Source organism: Anas platyrhynchos, chromosome 2 (genome assembly GCF_047663525.1).
Source record: "Anas platyrhynchos isolate ZD024472 breed Pekin duck chromosome 2, IASCAAS_PekinDuck_T2T, whole genome shotgun sequence".
In the NCBI taxonomy this organism is placed as follows: Eukaryota; Metazoa; Chordata; class Aves; order Anseriformes; family Anatidae; genus Anas; species Anas platyrhynchos.
In genome coordinates this window covers 141,206,900-141,226,202 of record NC_092588.1, presented here as the reverse complement: position 1 = coordinate 141,226,202, position 19,303 = coordinate 141,206,900, and the positions used below count along the sequence as shown (strand labels likewise).

At 39.7% G+C, this 19,303-nt stretch overlaps 1 protein-coding gene across 3 annotated transcripts in view; it reads right to left on the bottom strand.

Annotated features, from left to right (window-relative positions):
- Positions 1-19,303, bottom strand: part of KIAA1217 (KIAA1217 ortholog) — a 370,266-nt gene that overhangs the window by 290,951 nt on the left and 60,012 nt on the right. The window contains exon 1 of one of the 3 annotated variants that reach the window (XM_038174601.2): positions 1,753-1,905. The exons of the other annotated variants lie outside the window; for them this stretch is intronic. The gene's annotated coding sequence lies outside the window, so the exon portion shown is untranslated. Of the gene's footprint in view, positions 1-1,752; positions 1,906-19,303 lie in introns of those variants that run through there. 3 annotated transcript variants of the gene reach the window in all.

Sequence of the window (19,303 nt, the reverse complement as noted above, 5' to 3'; positions counted from 1 at the left end):
GAAATGTTGAGTTGTATTTATAAGAAATTATCCAGTTATGACTTTCTTTACAAGCAAGTTTTTATCTTTCATATTATTAATAAAAGTGTATGTAAACTACAAACAATGCTTGTCCAATAAGAATGGTCACCTTCCAAAAAAAAGTAAGAATGTCCAAAGACTAAAAAAAATCTGTATGCAAAAGATTCAAGTAGATTTGCTGAATGACCTGAGAGTAATTTTTCTGAGGGCACAGAGCACTAGTGACACTAAACAGTGCCTGTAGTACTGTATAGGTCCTCTGAATGTCTGAGCAAAGAAAATTCCATGCAAGGATGAACATGACAGGTTGGATCCCTCTGTAGTTCTCTCTCTCCCCCCAAAAACCACTTCCACCCTCACTGACTAACTCACTCACTGACTACTTTCTAATCTCCTCATAACCAAAAGGAAAACCTGCAGATGGAAAGCTCACTGCAGCCAGGTTAAGAAGAAAGATTCAGAGCTGGCTGAGCTTTCTTTTTTTTTTCTGAGGAAATTCTCTTCTCACCTCTCCGTTTTATTGGCAGCAACCTCTTTCAAGTCCTTGTTTGGATATTTCTCCTCAATGTTTTCCTTATGCCCTCCATACTGGGATCAAAGTCCCGGCGGGCTGCTGCATCCCTTTGTAGGCAGGAGTCATTGCTCCTCTCCTGCTGCTGGCAGCAATGTCTGGGGATGTCTGTGCAGCACTCAGAAGAGAGCAGGAAAGTTGAGGAGAGAGAAGAGGAGCCAATATTAAAAAATAAAATAAAGAAAACTTATAACAATAACGCATATTTTAGATCCCACTGCTGTTCTTCCCCTAGCCCCACTGGGCTTATTCATAAAAGTCAACAATGTACCATGCAGCTTCTGAGAACAGTCTACATAGCAAGATCTACTAAAGCTAAGGACAGCACAAGTAATAATTAAAAAAAAAAAAAAAAACATTTTTTTTTTTCTTCTTGTCTAGATGCATCCTGTCCGCTGGCACATTAAAATAGCAGATTTCTAAACACAGCCTTTAAAACGTCATTTCTGCCCCTGCTGCTTGCTGTGCCTTAGCCTGCTGTTGCAGAACAACTCCCTCATCTCCCCCTCAAAGCTGGTCTGCGGTGCTGGAGGAGGCGGCTTGGCAAGCCGTCGGCCGAGCTGTTGAAACTAGGGTAGTTCCCTGGCGAGAACAGAAAAGAACAAAGCCAGCCTGTAATGCTACAAGAGGACTACAAGGAAACACGGGAAGGCGTTCCTTCTTACTTGGAAGCAACAACAAAGATTTCCGATCAAAACAGTGAATTAACATTATTAAGCAGTTTCTTTCTTGCAGTGGAGCAGTCGGAGCATGCAGCACTAACATACCCCAAGAGACACAAGCAATACAGCGTCTTGCACACAAAAAAATAAGTACTTAAAACTTACGAGCACTGCTTTGCACTTCTTTGGAAAACAGAAAAACAAGCAGTAGTACTACCAATTAGGCTTTCAAAAGATCATAAATAACTCATGTGTCCAAACTTCACTAAGTTTCGATGAAGTTAACCACCTTGCTTCTCTTGAGGTTTCCTTAACCTATACAGTTGTTCAAAACCTTACTGGAGGTTAGACAAATCATTAAGATAAATGAGGGCCAGATTCCAAAATCCTCAGGAAAAACGAAAATCATTAACATATTTAGCTCTACCCTGAGATACCCAAACAAATTATCACCGAAACACAAATGGGATGTGGAAGCTGTGCACATTGCGTACTCACGTGTCAGCGCTCCAGCAGACAGGAGGTGAGCCGGAAAGCTCTCACTGCCCACATCACCTATTAATCAATCAGTCTCCTATAAGCATGAGAAACCATCCAGTGAGACGCCAAGTTCCTGAGATTGCAATTTGCCTTCTTCCTCAGCAAAAGAAAATGAGTAACTCTGTAAAAACCTGTAGTTCCCCCTACCGTTTCCACCACCACCATGAGAACTTTGCAAATGGAGACTTTGGTGAGTGTAGCCTTAATCTCCCCCGGACATTGGCTTTATTCCCCTGCCTGTTCTTACGAAGCAGAAGCAGTGAAAGTGAGTGCTGACTCCTCTGTCTGGGCATTAGCATGCCGGCACCGGCCACGGGGTCAACAGACACAAGTTATGCACCAACAAACTATTGTGCAACTTCGACTGCATCCCCTAATCCTGCATTTGTACATGCCTGACTGAGACAAAGCAGGCGAGGCTTCACCTAAATACCCCGTTTCCCTTTAGATATAAAGGGGACTTTCCTGAGCTAGCCCCTGGGATTGGAGCCCTCTGTAGGGCTTCATTTGACACCGTGGTGTTTTTTTTCCTACTGAGAAAGTTGATGCTTGCAATGTGCAAAATACACTTCCTCATCCACAAGTATGAGGGAGATTAAAAAAAAAAAACAAAAACTAAAGCAGTCGAAATAGTCTCTCATCCCCATTGAATAATGGCTTCCATTGCTGCAAAGAAAGCACTGCTGGGGAGGGTAGCTTCCCTTGTGCTCCCTTCTCTGGGCATTCCTGACAGTGGGAATATATTAAACATTTTAAAGTATTAAACCTTCAAGCACCCTGCAGACGATCCATGCTGCCTCTATATCTTATAGGTCATACCCTTAAAATCTGCAACAAAGGCCACTAACTTCTCAATGAAGATATTCCAAATATCCAATAAAAATGAAAGAGTGTGGAATGGCAGCCAAAATGCTCCTGGTCCTCAGGGAGGCAAGGTCAGCACAGCCCTACCCGCGCCGAGCACGCTGTGCTTTCATAACTCTCATTTATGTGGTCTATGTGAAATCAGCCACTTACGAGCTTTAAAACCCACATTTCTTCCTAACCAAAAACATAAGCAGGGGAGAGACAGAAAAGGGCCTTAATAGAGAATGATAAAGGCACTCACAGATCACAATATCTGCAGGTTTATATTACTATAAAGCACAAAGACTAAAAATTGAAATAACCCATTACTACTGACATCAGTCAAGTGTCCAAACTAAGTTTCTAGAAGCAGTGTAGATGCACACGCACCAAGTACGCTGTCCTAGTTTTCCTAGGATGCCCGTATTCAGGGAATACCTATATTCACCTAAAGCAATGCAATAGTTCTCTTTTGAAGTGCAGTGCTTTGGACATTTTTAAATAAGATTACGCTGGGACTGAGTAACAAGGAATCTAAATAGAGGGAACTCACAGCAAACTTGAGTGCTGACATGCACTTCAGGCATGAGACTGCACAGACACAGCTGCATACACACATGGCTATGTATTAAACAATTTACAAGAGGTCCTACCTATGCAAAATAAATACACAAAATCCCAGAGAGAGAAAAAATAAAAATAAAAAAATAAAAAACCCACAACCAACCAAACAAAAAAAATGCTTGCTATACTGCCAATGAATAATGCTGTAAATGAGAAAGAGGTTTATTTGTCCAAGGTTGTCTTTTCTTCTTCCTTACAAATGAATGCAGCTTGTACCTTGCTGTGGAGGAACTTTCCAAAAGACAATTTCAAAGGGGAACAAAAAGATGGAGGGAGAAGAGGGCTGCCATTACCCAGGCAGTGTCCTTGCACTGGCACAAAGTCAGTAGCAGTTACCGGTGCTCTGGGGAGAGGGTAAGGTAAAGACATTTCTATAGAACAAACCAGGGATAACTGCAGGCTCACGTATTTAACATATGCCTGCAGTGTCAAGCACCGTGAGGTGGATATAACAAAGTTGCAAGGTTTGGCACTGAGCAAAAATTAGTTGAATAGCTTGTGGAAATGACATGCATATGCACACACATTCGCCATTTATAACCCTGCACGGTTTTGCATACTTCCCATAATCTAGGCTATTTTTACATAAACTAAATTTGTAGATGACTCTGTGCCTTCCCAGCTATTATTTTCACTACCTTCTTGAATAATAAGTCCATGCTCGCAGGAATTTATCATTTAACAAGTTATTTATTAATGAGAGGCCAGCAAGGTTGCTGTGTTTAAAAAAAAAAAAAAAAAAAAAAAAAAAAAAAAAAAAGAGAGAGAGAGAGAAAAAAAGAAAAAGAGAAAAGAAACACAAGATCACCAGTCCAGTTTAATTAGATGAAGCACATGAACTGAAGCGGCCTGAATACATGTAAAATACTCTGGGGGGTTATAAATACCATGTAAGAAAACTTGTAAAATTCTTAAATATTGATAAACGTATGCGATGCACATTGAAACACATTACTCACATTTATGATTTGATAGTGTCAATAAAATGATTGTCATCTTCTAAACATAAATAGACAAGCTCACACAACAACAAAAAAGCGTACATTGACTAATAAAAAGGAGACAAAATAAAAAAGCAGATGAGATAGATAAGGAGGGATAAGAAATGACTACATTTCTATTTTGTCACTGTTAGGTGCTTTGATATTGCTGTTTAATGCTGTAGATTCATCTGTGTATCCAGGTGAGCTGCACTTTGGTTATGAAGGTGAGGCCTTCTTCCCCCATACTGAGAGAACATCTGTTGGAAACATCAGGAGAAAGGCTATCAGCCTCGCCGAAGGCTAGCAGTGGGGAAAGCAGGATCCCAAACCACAGGAGTAGCTTGACACAAAACATTGGTGTCCAGTGGTGCTAATGTCACCTTTGTGCCTACAATAATGCATCGTCATGTGCATGATATTGTCAAAGCCAGTTTTCTGTTGAAAATACGTCCTTAAAGTATGGAGACATCACTTCTGTGTAGAAAAGCAGCTTGAAAAGCCAAAAGAAAGGGACGTTGCTTCAACCCACTTAAGGGTTTGTGAACCAGATGGCAGGACCCAAAACACATCAGTTTGGTGCTTCTCTTTTGGAAAATTCTGGACAAAAATCACAGGATGAAGACACAGGGGAAAAGACCAGATAACAAAACCCGAGACAGGAGGTAGCTTTACAAACACCAGTTTCCCAAATTGTTACAGACCTAAAGACCAAAATGATAGAAATATCAAAGACTGGGATAGGCTGGTGTTCATGTTGTTTGGGGGCATAGGGTATTGGGGTTTTGTGCTTTTAACAAACACAGTGTATAGCTGCTAGCAGGATCCTGGACAAATGTGAACTTCAAAACAGTTATTTTTAACTGGAATACTACACTTGACTGTGGAGATAGGGACTGGGAAAGTCTATTTGTGATGAACACACTCTAGGGCAGCACTTACTACCTATACATCACGGGTGTTTACATTCCCCACACTTCCTGACACACTGTTTTGAAAGCGTGGTTTTGAAGTGCTTTTTAAAGTCTTTGCACAAGTATGCTAACAGAGAGTAGTAGGCTCCTCTCACCCCTGGTGAAGACAAGTGAGCACACTGGCAGGCTGGCATACATTTGCTATACAGGAATCTGCAGGCTGGAAGGGAGGAGGAGTCAAAAGCCACAGACTTAAAGCAAGGGGGAAAAAACAGATGTGAGCCTCTTGTGATGAAGGAAAGAAGAGTAAGTACTTTCTGAAGACTGAGCTAAGTACTGCTGTGGTGGAATGACGGTCTCTGAACTGCTATCCAAATCTCAGTTTCCTGAGCAGCTTCAGAGTAGGGATGAATATCCCTGTAAATCTCTCTATATTAATTTCATAAGTTTTTAGAAATTTGTTGTAAAAGGATGTTTTAAAAGAATTCATTAAAAATACATAAGAAATTCATTGAAAATAGATAATATAACTGGTTTTGCAGCTAATTCCAATCCAGATTTCAGGTAGATGAAATATTATCTGGCCTTTGCTCGTCTGATGGCTCACTCTCACTGGAGCATATCAGAACCAATTGCATTATTTACACTCCTGGTATGAATCAAAGTCCAAAATGTCTTCTATAACAGAGATAAAAGAACAGAGCAGAGACATGATCCATCACATAAGTGAAACACAATAAAGCTTCAACTGTAGACAGGACATCTGTCTGCTGTGCTGCAACACGAAGCTTCCAAAGCCTCACAAGTCTTTGAAGACTGATGTGGTAATTCAATTTGATGAAAAGAACCATATTTAATTTCTTATACAGGGTACAAAGTGAGTTTATATTTCAGTTTTGTTTTCTAGATGTTTCATCACGAAACATCTGAATCAGCAAAACAAGGAGGACAGTTCTCTACATCAACATGCTTCCTTTTTTGTTTCTCATAATATTTAATAAGGAGCACATTTATGAATCCCCTCTGTGGCTTTCAGTCTTTTTGTGGAATTCAGACAAGAAGTGAGGTAAAACTGAGAAAGGTTTTAATGGTAAGGGATTATCCACTCAAAGGATTCCTAAATATTTTTTCCACAGAAGCCACTTGACAGGAGGAACATTAAGCTGGGCAACACCTAACAGGCAACCCCTCCATCCCATCTGCCATGGAGGGCTCACATAAGGGTGAGCCCTCTTTTACAGGGGTAACATTTTTGGCTTCCCTGTTAATACCTTAGGAGTATGGTACAGCCACAATTCAGCGCAGAGCTTTCTGAAGCTCTTCTCAGGATAATTCTTCAGAGATCTGTACCTTGGAAAAGATAGAAGTAACTCACGCTGAAATCTGTTGAATTTTGAGACAGTAATAGTTAACATGCCACAAAGTCTCTATTACTGGAAGATTCAAACAGATAAGATGCAAGAAGATTCAAAAGGAAGGAAACATAAGACTTAAAAAGGGAAAAGCAGAAAGGCTAGACAATGCATGAAATAGTGATATACTGGAAAACAAAAACAATGAGAATTTTGTAAAAGAAAAAATTTTCCCATGTAGCATATTGCACCAAGATCTCTGGTCATGCTGAGATACAGGCTTCAGTTCAGGAAAACCTAGCTACATTCTTTTTTTGGGTTCCTAGTCCCTGCTCTGTGCCAGCATGCCTTCCAAACCTGCGAAGTGTGTGCTAACCAAACAGGCAACTGAGCACAGTGTAACAGCATCTTTCATCCCAGTAGTTAACGAGATTTTGGGCTGCAGGTGTTTACTGCAGCAGAATGTATACCGGCACAGTCTAGAACAGCAGTACCCCTCCAAGGTCAGGGTCTTGTTTTAACCTGATCTGTTCTTACATTGGAAAGTGTCTTGCACGTACAATATCGTCAAACTGGAAATGTGCTTCCTGCAAAATTTGTGCATCCTGAAAATGCTTGTATTTATAAGCTAAAAAAATAAAAAAATAAAATTCAATTGTTAACAATGCTACAACCATGAATGATCAAACTGCATTAAGGATGCTTTTAAGTTTTACAGTGCTGGTTTACACTCAGCATCAAACACAGGCTGTCTGGTATACCAACGAGCTTGAAGGGCACCAGATTTGTCTAAGAATGCAGAAGCTAGCAAGTGTACTCATTTCTCCTGAGCACAAGCTGTGCTAAAATGCTCTCACTCAATCTCTCTGCTACCCTCTAGTGAGCAAGCAAAAATCAAAATTAAGATTAAATTGCCTTTGCATAAGGACACTGTTAATCAACTCAGAATTTTCCACTTTTAGCCTAAAATATTGACCTCTGTCAATACAACATTGGGCTAATATTTTTCCTGACTGTGTCACTCCATAGCTTGATTAGTTTAGACTGCAAACTGCATTTAAATGAGCATTTTAATGAGGTTATTGGACTGTCCTTACCTTAAGCCCTTCTCTCTCTAAATTCAGGACCTTTTTCTTTTTCCTCCCAGTGATAATCATTTTTTAAGTTTAAAACACGTGTTTGTTTGTTTGTTTGTTTTTTTACTATAATTGTAAATTGCTTTGAATTTTTAAAAGTATTTTTCTTACTACGAGGGACTACTGGTCTTTTTTTTTTTTTTTTTTTTTTTTTTTCCCTCAGGGAATGCTGGGGTTGGAGAATGCAGGGGAGAACTGAGCATGTGATAAGCTTATAGAGTTCTCAGTAGTTTGGTGTCCCATACCAGATGCAAGAAACAGGTATTTCACTCTAACTACTTGAGAGAAACAGCATTCAGTACAGATTGTGAAGGTTACTACACTATTACTGTTTGCTGTTCCTCTACACCACTTCTAGCTCCTTTTCTGCCTCTTTCTGAGTATTAAACAGATGGTAAACAGAAGCTGATGCCAGTGTAACTCACCATCTGGCTAATAGATGCATTTTTGCATAGGCTCATTAGCATGCTTGTTCCATCCCAAATCCTCTATAACAGTTTCATCTCTGTCTGTATCATCTTCATAACATAGTTAATAAATGCAAAACACATATATAAAGTTGCAGTTCATGTGGAACATAAGCATGGCTTCTGACCAACCAAACCAACAGAAGTGGGACTAGACCCAGCCCTCCTTAGCATCATCTACGCTTGCTGTCTAGTCCATTTTTTTATTATTATTATTTTATTCTGCCTGGATATTTGCCTTTAATTTACCACTGGTATTTTGTTTATGTGATGTGTACACCATAAGATAAAGCAATTGTTAACTTTATTATATTTTATTTGTATAAATTCAGAGGGAATGGCAAATCATCAGAAAAAAAAAAAAAAAGCATTATAACTTCGGCTTTTTTGAGATATAGCATGACTGGCTTTGCCAATTATAATTACCTTGAGATTCCTAAAAGCAAGTGGAAGAATGACAAGGCCAATTTTAGTCCATTCAATTACATTAGGTCAGTTCATCAAGAACCTTTCCCCCCCCACCCCCTCTTTCTCCTTGACTAATCCTGTCACTATTTAATAATACTGGTCAGAGAGTTCAAAACTTAGGTTATTTAAAGCTCAGCAAATTGCTGCTCAGGATTGACAGTGTCAAAACTGGCTAACGGACAGAAAAACACAGTGACAAATAAAAACAACGCAAGCCAGACTGAAAACAGGATTCATCAACAGCCAAGTGGAAGTGAAGAACATCAGTATCATGTACTGCACCAATTCAGAACATATTAGTGCCTCTCCTCAGGTGTTTGTGAATAATCAACTTTAAGTGAAAATGGGAAACATTTAGAGGGGAAAATCTACTAACGTTCGTTAACGCGTTACCTATGAGCATTTTAACATAATTAGAGCAAGTAGTTAAAAGCATGATATTCTAAGGCCAAATCCTGGGAGAAAGACAGAAAAACCAGTCAACTGTAGCCTGCGCAGGAGAAGTATGCTCCAGCATGACAACTGCTGCCTGTTCTATGCCTGGACATTGCCCCCAAAGAGCAGCTGAGGTTTCCAGATACTGCACTCCAGCCATCCCAGATTTAAGATTGGTCTACATTGTACCAACGTTCAAAGGAAGAGAGGCAACCAGCAGGAGACAGACAAGGTTATTGCTGAACTGAAATGAGTAGAGCGCAACATTAGCTTGATGTTGGCTTAGGTAGCCATATGACTGGGAGCTAATGGAAAAAGTAGCAAAGGGTGGAAAGAAAATGAGCGTGGAAGCAGCAATGATGTAGAAGAACAAGGAAGCAGGTAAGAAAAGAAAAGCAATCGGTAGAGATAGGGGAGAATCAGTAGGTGCACAAACAAACTTTGATTGTATAAGGTAAAAAGAATAAAGCCCAACATCTAGAAATGACCAATAATTTTTGACGGATGATGTTTCAAATACAAGGCTACACTGCAAACTTTTTTATCCAGATACATCCAGATGCAAATACAGCCTACAACTAGCTTTCAGGGAGCCAAGCTTATTTAGAAAATTTTCTTTGGCAAAAAGTCAGATATGAACAGCAACACCGTTTAAGGACGTAACTTCTGCCCACCCATCAGTACTATTACCACTTCAGAAGAGGTTTGAAGGTTTTTGCCTCAATATCATTTGACAAGACTATCATTACACTTTTATACTTACACACAGACTTGAAAGCATAATGGTTTGGCTTAAGACTATTGAGTTACTAACATGAATTTTAAGAACTCTGAAATGTTTTGTTATGAGAGAGAGAGAGCTATGCTGACTCCAAAAAGAGACAGACAGTTTCAGACCCTTCCACAAAACACTGAAGACCCTCAGTTTCAGCTGCTGATGTTTTTGTCAAATATGCTTAGCACAGCACACTCTCTGACCTTAGAATTGTCCTCTACATTTCAGAATTCCCCTCCAATCCACTGGCGAAGCACTTCAGTTTCTAAAGTGCTGTTCTCAACACAACAATGTGTTGCTCAATCCCACATTGGACAAATTCCATGCTTCAGCAGCAAGCTCAGTTCCAAATGCAATTTGCAATTGTTAAGCTCAGGGAAAAAAAAAGAAAAAGAAAAAAAAAAAAAAAAAAAAAGGTATTTCTGGCCTCTTCTATAATACCAGACATTTATGCTTCCACAACTCTTTTCCAGTCCTGGGTGTTCCTATATCTGATGTGTGCCTCATGGCACACGTGTGCCAGGTGGCCAAGAAGGTCAACAGCATCCTGGTCCTGGCTTGTACCAGGAGTAGTGTAGCCAGCAGGACCAGGGAGGCAATCGTCTCCCTGTACTCAGCTCTGGTGAAGCTGCACCTCAAGCACTGTATTCAGATTTGGGTCCCCCACAAGAAGACATTGAGGCCCTGAGGCATGTTCAGAGAAGGGCTACAAAGCTGGTGAAGGGCCTGCAACACAAGTCCTGTGAGGAGTGGCTGAGGAAACTGGGGTTGTTTAGTCTGGAGAAAGGAGGCTCAGGGGAGACCTCATCGCTCTCTACAACTACCTGAAAGGAAGGTGTGGGGAGCTGGGGGTCGTCCTCTTCTTGCAGATAACTAGTGATAGGACTAGAGGGAATGGCTTCAAGATGCACCAGGGGAGGTTCAGGTTGGAAATTAAGAGACAATTCTTCTCAGAAAGAGCAGTCAGGCATTGGAACGGGTTGCCCAGGGAAGTGGTGGAGTCCCTGGGGGTGTTCAAGGAAAGGTTGGACCTGGTGCTTAGGGACATAGTCTTGTGGGTGATACTGGTGGTAGGGAGATGGTTGAACGAGATGACCTTGGAGGCCTTTTCCAACCTTAATGATTCTATGACTATCAGCCTCTCAGTGTTCTTCAGCAGGAAATGACAGGCAAGAGCATGAAAATCATAGCTAAGAGTCTAGGCATCTATTTTTCTAATTTCAGTATTGTAACTGTTTCAGCAAGTTCCTATCAAACCAGCATGGTCCCATACCTGACACTGTGGTATTAAGATGTAAGGCCCACAGTTTTACCAAGGCCTGAAAGGCAGTATGCAGAGAGCTGCCAAATATCAATGGGAAAAATTAACACAGAAACAAATGTAAACCACCACCAAAAAAAAAAAAAAAAAAAAATCACCACAAGAATTGTACACACACAACAATTTGGAGAGTTTTGTGGAAAACCTAATCCACCTTGGTAAAAGCAAGGCCCGCTTCTGTAGACACCCTCAGGGCAGTCTGAACATTGCTGCGTCCTAGGAAAGTACCTGATAGAGTTTCCAAGAGTTAAGTCATCCAAAGTAACTATAATTTGGACTTGCTGTTACAGATGAAGTGCATCTCTCAGCATTATGAATCTTGACCCATTAGAGGTATTCACTACATAAAGTACTGGACAGAGGCAGGACCTACAAATAAGACTAGTGAGTATACATCCTTCTAAGAGTGGATGATGTTCAACTGATGCTGCAGTGATGCACAATTTCAAGGTCTTCACTAGGTATCATGGACTTTTAAATCAACAAGATTAATCAAGTAGCATATGTCCACATGACAAAATCCCAGAAGGGTGGGACTTTATGAAGTCAAGTATGAGATTATAGTGATATGGAAAATTTTGACATGCCCATCCCAGGTGGGGTCCAGAACAAATACAACAGGATAATTACTACCCTATTAGAATATAATGTAATGCTATTGTAGTCTGCACCACTTGGATAGCCTGATAAAACTAAATACATGAAGCAACCATCCACTTAATTATTTCAACACCTGAACAATATACATCAGATTAAATACTTGCTGGAACTAAGATTCATCTCAGTGGAAAATTCCACTTTTGTGAGTGTTGACTATTTTTATTATTTATTTATTTTTAGCCATTTAATTCCGATTGAATACCAACAGAAGTATTTTCCTTGAGGCAAAATTAGAACAACTAAAATGGATTTCAAGTAAATTAAAGCATTGTGTATGGTAAAACTGAAGTCTTTATTTCAGGTGATTTTAGCTTCAATGCACACACACACAAAATAAAAAAGTCAATGCAAAAACAGAAACTTACCTACTTGGAACTGATGCTTTCCCTGTAGTAGGACATGCTTCTCTCCCCCTCCTCACTGCTCTCCCACCCACACAGAAAAAAAAAAATCCAAAGCATTAGTGAAATCTCATTTTTCCAGCAAGGAAAATATAATTTTGACCAAATGGCATTTTCCAGAAGAAAAAATATCAGTACTAAAAAACTAACCATAAATTTTTCCAAAGCTATTCCTGTGGCAATACTAAGAAATATGCTGTGCTGTTTGTCAGACATCTCTATTACCACCTTTGGCTTGCTGTCTCCTACTTCAACAAATCCCCTATTAGAACAAACACAGAGCATATTGCCTACCTTTGCCTTAGATTATTCCTAGTTTCCTGTGTCTTGCTGAGGCAAAATCACCTAAGCCATCTGGAAACATTATGATTATCCATTTGCAGAGGGAAGTCTGGCGGTCCTTTCCATCAAACTCCTTCAGAACAGTATACAAACTATTATTCTGCTCAAGTACTCAAAATGTTTTTTTAGAATACAATAAGCCAAATTCAGAACCACTCCAGACAGAAGACCTGCCAAAAGTAACACCCACAGACTCAAAAACATTTGCCGCCTACCAGCCCTGGTGCAGAGTTCATCCCAAGCTAGCCCTGGATATTGCCATCCCAAACCTGTGCCACAGGCCCAGCAATCACTCAGCTCCTCTGGCTTGAAATGCTGAGCTCTGCTAGCTCAAAACCCTGAGCTCTGCTAGCTTGAAACTTTGGAAGTTACCAACAGAAGGAATAATCTGAATACTGCAGCTCCTTCTTGCCACAAAGCCATTATTCTTCAGGTATTTACATTGTAGCAGCAACAGCTCTGGTGCACATAAATCTCTAAATCTCTACTGATTTAAAAAGGACAGACTGTGAACTGATTTCTCTGTACAATTCCTCCTGTATATTAAGCAAGCTAGGAGAAACTTTCTGTTCTCAGACTGCTGGAGGCTGGTGTAATGCTGCACCTTTCTCTGGCAATATTAGCCTCCCTCTCTGCACATCAGTATTGCCTAAAGCATCTGTAGGAAATAAAGAGGAGCTCTCAGTAGTTTTGTAGCCCAATAACTGCTTAGAGCATACACTAAACATCTCCATGCCACCACACTAAAACACAATAGCTGAGGTTGGAAGGGACCTCTGGGTCTGTCAGCTCCAGCCCCTGCTCAAGCCAGGCCACCCAGAGCAGGTTGCCCAGCACCATGTCAAGGCAGCTTTTGAATACCTCCAAAGAGGGCGACTCCACAGGCTCTTCACCTTCTGCTGAGAAGAGCACCTAATCGCCACAGGTTGTTACCAACTGCCACTGCCATTTCCCAAAATAAAAAATAACCTTAACCATGAACAAGCTCAATTTTGCTGCGCACTTACCATAATTTTGGAAAAGTTATCTCCAGGGGTATCCTAGGAGAGATCCTACAAGAAACTCCACAGTTCTTTTCAGCCTGAACTCAAAAAGGGAGAAAACAAGACCAGGATGAAGCATGTGCAGGCACATTAGGAAAGGAATCAGAGACACTCCTCCTTGCCTCACTGGGATGTAGCAACTTCCAGAGACTGCAGCCCAGCCCCTTTGCCAAACTGGTTTGTGCCTTGAAGGGTATGCCAGGAAATTAAAGACAGGTCATGGGCTTTTGTTGTGGCAATAAGTTTGTATATATTTTAAAATAATACATATGATCAGAAAACATACAGTGCGTGATTTGGTGTTTTTTTGTTACACAGATGTAAATAAAACATCATGAATATATAACACAGAAACCTTTCTCTCCAGGCATTTAGCCTCCTGTAGGCCTTAAACATGCCCAGTTAATGCACAGCTGTTTTATGACAACTTTTTCCTGAGACAACCATAAGAACTATACTTGTTCACACCACTATGTCAAGAAAATTTAATCTTAGAGTAGAAGCAGTTTATAAAGACAGTTAGAAAATTCCTTACAAGGACTCCATGCCCATGACTCCTTTAGGAAGAAAAATAATAAAAATCAAACAAACAAAACAACAACAAAACAAACACAAACAAAACAAGCAAACAAAAACCAACGCCATCTCTTGATCTTTGTGAATTGTTTATAACCAGGTTTGATCAAATACAGACTTTAATTAGTGTAAGTCAGTTGTTTAAAAACAATTGTGAAGACGGCTTTTAACTTGACAATACTTTCTTTGGGTACAGAAACTAAGGAGGTAAATTCAATTCCTACCTTGCCACATACAGTGGAAATTGCTGATGATCACTGTGCTGCAGTGTGTAGGGAGATTAACAGTAAATCAGATAATACTGACAAATTATGCCCTATCAGTTCTCCTTTCCCTAGTCTGTGTCTCTTTACCATACAACACAATATCTCACTTGTGAGGTTTAAAGGGAATTATTAGAGGGTAGCAGAGAAGGATCCAAGTAGCAGAGCCACATGCACCAATGTGTGTTTCTATATGCCTTTCTGTGTCCCTGAAAATCCATACAGCTCTACCCAGGTACTCTATGTAGAGGCAATCCCCTTCTATCTAATCTATCTTCTGTAAGAAGATTCCTAGTATGCAAGAGAACCATCCACAAATCCAGACTTGGCAAAATCCATCTTTTGTGCAATTCTACTCAGAGGAGGGTCCTACAACCTTCCACTGCATACTCCTGCCTACACTGTATATCTCTGTTCCCCCCCTCCTTCTAGACAGGAAAGGAATTAAGCATTTGGAAAATAGCAAGTGATTTGCATGCATTATTAATACCTCTGTATGTAACTGTATTCAGTACGTTGCTTTTTGTTGCTTCACATCACAGTCTCTCAAATTTCTGAGGAATATTTGCCCACTCACTGTGTAAAACCAAACATTACCAAAGAAATTTCTGCACATTCCTTAACTAAAATTAATTATGTTTTTATAAGCTTATAGGCTGGTGGATCACAGATAATTTTGGAATGAACTCTAATATCAAAATTTATTATAGGCTACATTTTGCATGCAGCACTGGCAAATTCTACATAGAACTTCTATCATCAATGATAAGGATTAGTCAAAAATCTTCTAATCAAACACTAAAGCTCAACACCTTCTCTACTATCCACATAACTATTTCTCAAAAATGCAGTCAGGTTACTTATACCATTTTATATCATATAAAACTGTGAGATTCAAATAGACTATTCTTCACCAAGTATTGTTTGCCAGAATTAACTTTCATTTTTCTGTTGCATAATTAATTTATATTAAGGTAGAAGTATCTACAGGTAAAACGTACATAAACAGAATAGTGTATCACAGGCAGGTTTCACATTACCACCCTTTTGAATTCAGTGAGGAACCAAAATCACAAACTGATAAAATGACTTTCCCAAGGTTATGGAAGTGCCTGGAAAAAATGGGAATTAAACCTTGAATCACCAGAGGCCACACAGACACAAAAATCTAACTTCCATTCTTTTGAAATTGGAAAGAAAAAAATAAATCAAACTGCTCTCTTGATCCATCAGAAATGTATAATTACATACTGCAAAAATTAGACTAATTTACTTGTAGCTATACATCCCTTTTGCTAACATTGACAGTTTGTTCTATATATTAATCATCATGTGTAATACTTTGGCTCAGAATTGTTATATATTAACTCCCTTCTTTAAAATTGGAGCATTTTTTTTCACATTTCGAAGTACTACTCTCTAAAACTGTTCCATTTCTCTGAAATTTTCTTCATCCTTTCAAAACTCAAACATGTTAGTTTCCAACTATGCAAAGTCCAAGCCTAGTATCAACACCTGGCTTATTCTAAGCTCTGTGTGCCCCACTTTCAAACAAAAAGCCTCTAATGAGATTAAAAGAAAAAAAAATCAACTAAATAGAGCAACTCATTTGGGTATGTTAAAAGATCACTTCATATCCATGTAAGCAGTTTGCAAGGGACTTACAGCCCTAATACCGAGGAAGTAACGTATTGGCCACAAGAGCCTGTAGTTTCTTTTGGACATAAAATAATGGAAAAAACAGAAAAATAAATAGAAGTTCAATTGTCTCCACTTTTGCCAGTGCTATATAGTATTTTAAAACAATGTAAACCTGAACAGAGTAAACCTCCATCCCTCAAAAATTATGAATGGCTTCTCTGTTCTGTAATTTTCCACCAGCTTCTGCTAAGTGATTTGCAATGCTGACTAGAAAAGCAGAAATATCTTTGCTGTGTGTTTTGTAAGGATCATTGCCTTTTCAAGTCACCTCAGTAACCAGCTGTGAGAGATGGTCAGAATCGAAAGTGGTTCCTGAGCTCAAGTGATCCGATTGTCCAGTTGGTGTCACTGATGATAATAAACGTGATGATACTAGTTGCATCCTTGTTAATCAATGCTGAAAGATCTTACATATTCAAAATATTTACATATTCAAACAGTTCACAACCAGATTTCATGAGCTACTGAACTGAGAGAGCCAGCAGGCAAATAAGACTTGAGCCGCACTAGTTTAGTTCTAATATATATGTATATATATATATATAAATGAAACAAAACACACTTGCCCCAGGCAGTACATATGTCTGAAAGCAATATGGCTAGTCTTTGCTGTGAAAATGTTAGTCACTCACATTTGTCTAAATGATAAAAAGAGAAAAGACTATTAGAAATAAAGGATTTCAAATGATTTTGCAAAAAGAGCAAATCTGTATTTAAACTCCAAAACAGATAAACCATAAAGCATGTATTTAATAGTAGTCAGTTCAGCAACTAAATGCCATGTATTTCATAGAATCATGGAATGGTTTGGGTTGGAAGGGACCCTAAAGATCACCCAGTCCCAACCCCCCTGCCATGGGCAGGGATACCTCCCACCAGATCAGGTTGCCCAAAGCCCCATCCAGCCTGGCCTTGAACACCTCCAGGGATGGGACATCCACAGCTTTTCTGGGCAGCCTGTGCCAGTGCCTCACCACACTCAATGTAAAGAATTTCTTCCTTATATCTAATATAAATCTACCCTCTTTTAGTTCAAAGCTATTACTCCTTGTCCTATCACTCCATCTCCTGACACAGAGTCCCTCCCCAGCTTTCGTGTATACCCCCTTTAGGTACCGGCAGGCCACTATAAGATCTCCCCAGAGCCTTCTCTTCTCCAGGCTGTGTCTACTTCCTTAGACACAAATCTACCTACCAAGCCTTTAGCACTAATATATTAATAGTGAACTTAAAAGCTCAAAAACTTTACAAGACATTATAAGGCAACTTCAACCTACATATCAAGATTATAATTTTCGGAAGTACACAAGACATATACCTCTTTCTGGCATCAGACAAACACGTTCCCAAGCTTTGGGCAATTTAAGGAGTCCTATGGCAGGCAGTTCATGGGGTTACCCTGCCAGTGCTGCTGCATGTTTTTGTAGCAGCCACCTTCTCCTTGTTTCCCCAGCGACATGCTGACCATCTTGGCTATGTGTCTCAAGGCAGACAATCAAAAACAAAATAAAAAATGTTGTGTGCGCCATTATGAAAGTCAGACCATCTTAAACACTTCACTTAGGCTGATGCTAGTTGTGCTATAGGATACTCAAAGAGGAAAATAAGTGTGAGGATTCATCTGTGGTCAGTAAGTGAACTCTCTTTTACTCTCCCAGCCTTTGTATGTGCAAATTACACTTTTCCCATTTCAGTGGAAATCAGAGATGACACTTGAATTAGGCTGCTTTCTGTCAACCTCTACTTAACCTACTCAACACCTGCTCTACTGCATGGCATCTAAGGCAGCCTGTGTTGAATGTAAACTCATGAACAGGCTTAGCTGAAGGTTCGTCTTGCCATGCAGTCATTCAGAAGGTAAATGTTAGGTGAGACAGCATTAGATGGAGCCTTCACCTGTTTCCAACTTAAAAACCTGCATGGGAGGGAAGCATCTTTTAAATAATTGAATCTAAAATTTAAAAAGTAAAAACTGTTTAGACCAGATCTTTATCTTCTGTAATGATACGGGGGCTCTTTGCTGCAACTGGCTGCAAGCTATCCATCAAATGAATTAAATTTTCAATGTCACGGTACTTATTTTTTCATTGTTCCTGGACATCAATTCATCACCATGCTGGAAAAAAGTGAAGCCAGTTTTTAACTAAAAAGCTGACCAAGACACCCTCCCATGACCTCACGATTCACATCACTTATCAGTAAAACCAGAACAAGTAGCAGCTCACGTTTGTCTAAATACAGCAATAACAAAACCTTGACCTTACAGTTAAGTCATCTGTTGTGCTTTGATGTGCCTTCCATATTATGGGAGATTTGAACCATTTCAAACCTTAATTTGCCTTCTCACAATAAAATACCAGCACCATTCTGACATGACTGAACATAAATCCCTTCCCACAGTCATGCCTTGCCACCTCCCCTCTCCACTGAGATCCAGTCTGTGCCCACCGTGACAGCTGATCCCACTTTACAAAGGGGAAAGGAGCCCAGCAGATGAGATGTTCCTACAAAACTAACTCAAACAGCCCATGTCCTCATTGGAGAAATTATGTAGAGAGATGCTGCTTTCCTATGTGGAAGAAAGGGCAGAAAGAAGAATGAATCTCGATCAGAAAACTTCCAGTTCCCAATTCACCTTCCCTCAACGCAGTAAATCACTTTGCCCCTAGGCTGCGAGTTCAGTTGCTATCAGTAAGACATCAGGGCTAGAGCTCCAGCAGTTTGTGCCTAGTGATGTCTCCAAGCTCAGGACAGCAACATCAGAGCACTACGTTTATCTCCGTTCACATTTAAAATGCTGGCTTTGCTGATTTGAAGTTAATGCCCAACTCAGAAACTGTGATTCTTTCAAAAGTGCCACAGAGTTCATTTATATCTGGCTGTAGTTTTTGTAAACTCCTTAAAATTCGCAAGTTGGAGTTAATTCCAACATTAATTGCCTAAATATTGAGCCAAATTGCTTCCCTGCTCCCAAGTCAGAAGGTAAAAAACTAGGCTGATGCATCTCAAGGTTTGCAAACATAATTGCTTTGGCATCCATAGCTCTGAAGTACTGACAGCTCTTCATAATATCCAACCTGCTTGAATATTCAGAAGTTAGACTTCGGGGATCACTGAAACTGATGTAGTTTTCCTTCTTTCTCCTTCCTTTTTTTTTTTTTTCTTTTTTTTTTTTATGTGTTTGGCTCTTTTACTCTGAAAAGTG